The following is a 2,570-nucleotide window of genomic DNA, read 5'->3' as shown; positions in this document are numbered from 1 at the left end:
CTTCCTGTTGTGCCTGTTGAGGGCAAAGTCTACCTGCTATCAGTGCTCCCATAGACACTGCATGAGGCTGCGGGGAGAGGATGTAATGCTCATTAGGCTCAATGGGAAATGTAGATCAAGTTCTTAAAATGTCATTAAAACAGAGCAGGCTGCCACTTTGTCAGGGCACTGGGGTCTGAATACAGCAGGGTTTTTTCTGCAGGTGGTGGATCTATCTATATATCTATGCTGTGGATGTAATTAGGAATCATTTATCTAGCTACATAAAGTAGAAACCAAAATCACTACCAATATCTTTCTGTAGCCTGTTGTGATTGTTTGCTTGTTGCTTGCACTGTTAATTATTGTTGTAGATTGTAAGACTTTACTAGACTATTCAATGGAGATATGAAAGCTATAAGAAGAAGGGCAATACTTGAGCTTGAGGTGAGCAGTATTGAAATTGTACTTAAAATGGATTAGAAAAAAAAAAGGCACTTAAGGGTACAAACAGGTTGATAATTATACACACAATTATTGTATGTAACGAGTCAATACAGGGAGTGAGTGTTTTTCATTATCATATTACTTGTCATTATTACATATTAGTGTTCACACTTAGAAACATATTATATTGTATTTTCTTGTCTGAGATGGTTATATATATGCATGTATATCTATATATATATATATATATATATATGGGTATATGTACTGTATGTATATATGTCTCTCTAATTTAATGTCTCTCTCTCTCTCTTTTTAATTTTATGATGATTATTTATGTTTTGATTTGTTTTTATTGTGACTTTAATGTATTTCTTATTCTGTAAAGCACTTTGAATTACTTTGTGTACGAACTGTGCAATACAAATAAACTTGCCTTCTTGCCTTGCATATATGTTCTTGTTTTTTTGTTCTACTTTTTTTTTTTTTACCTTGTTTGTCATGATTATATATGAAGTCATGCTTGAAATAAATACAAAAGAAAAAGAGTTGACAATAATTCGGTTAATATATATGAGTTTCAGTGATGAAGAATTATCACCGTTGCCATAGCAATTAACAATTTAAAACAAAATAAAACTTTTGAATGGGTCTGATTCACACATGCAGATTGATTTTGGAGAAAAAAAAAGATTTTCAAAAACTGTTTTTCTCTCACTGTCAAGAATAATAAATGTTTTATTTCAGTTCTACAAATTATAAATATAATTGTAAAGAATTCCATTCCATTTGAAGAACTTTCTCAATCAATAAATAAAATTGCATCAAAGTTTATAAGTGACAAGTTAAACAAAAAGTACATTTAACAAACCTGTATGATAATTCTACCTGATGCCCCTGAACCAGAGCCCTCTCGGAGCAGCAGCTGCAGAGGTTTGAGCTGGGCCATTCCTCACTGATGTCTCAGCCCATTAACACCAGGAGATCAGAGAGAGGAGGGGCACTGGTTCAGACATCACCCTGTTTAAAACAAGCAAGGTTTGGTACAGTGAAATACTGCAAGCTTTTATTTATTCAACAACGTGGGGATGGATGATTAGGGCATGCACACTGAATCCAAATAGACCCATATGTAGATATTCTACACAGTCCTTGTATTTACTGCATTTCCATTAGCCCACTCTTCGTCTTCATCAGTAACGACATACCTGACTCTCCTCGGTTACACAGTGATAGCAGGTAATTGCCCGAGGAAACCATCCGGACAGAGGAAGGGGAATGAGTGATGTCAACATTATGCACACAGGATTATGGGTATCTGCTCCTCACTTTGAGCAGAATAAAATCATATAAGACCTACTGTAAATACAGACGGCAATGTAGGTCAATACAGTCTTAGAGCAGCTCCGTGGAGAATCGACCCTCAAAGGAAATGATCAAGTCCTCACCCGTGAACGGCGCACTAGTCAAGGATAAATATGTTAGAGCTTCAGCGGCACTGCACACTCTAATTTCCATTTCTCAGCCTTTGATAACGCTTGATTAAACCGCACTAGCAAGCATTAGGCTATGTAATATGACATTTAAAGAGTTTATTTTCACACATGGAGCAATTAAATAAAAATAAAAAGCTTTTCTGAATCTGCAGTCATGCTTGAGCAGTCAGTGCAGCTCTTACCTCATTCAGCCAACAAAGCTCTGGGAAATTATTTATGAATGATTATATGCAATTAAAGGTGAGACTGCGAGGGACACTGCTGTTAAAATATGGATATGCCCTGGATCATTGCACTTCACTGCCACAGGACTTTTTGCAGGAAAGAGAGAGGTACCCAAGCATGTGAGAGAGCAAAATGAGAAGCGTCAGTACCGCCAACGACCACTGGGGGGCACTATTCTCCTTCGCTTGCGTTTTTAATTGCACTGATTTGGTTTAGGGTTTTGCCTCGGTGTCTGCCACTTCCCTGCCCAACCAAGCGCGCCAAATCCCCCTGAGAGCCCCCTAAACTGGCTGGCTGTTCAATTTAACAGCCGGATCAAACCTGTCATTTCTTTAACCTACCTTAGCTCCCTATGCACGACCAATGCACAGATACACGGGGATTTGACTATGAACTGTTTCATAGATGAAACAAAGCTACACG

Source organism: Boleophthalmus pectinirostris, unplaced genomic scaffold, assembly GCF_026225935.1.
Source record: "Boleophthalmus pectinirostris isolate CB_2022bp ecotype Guang Dong unplaced genomic scaffold, ASM2622593v1 HiC_scaffold_6, whole genome shotgun sequence".
Taxonomy (NCBI): domain Eukaryota; kingdom Metazoa; phylum Chordata; class Actinopteri; order Gobiiformes; family Gobiidae; genus Boleophthalmus; species Boleophthalmus pectinirostris.
Note: the sequence above shows the minus strand (reverse complement) of the source record.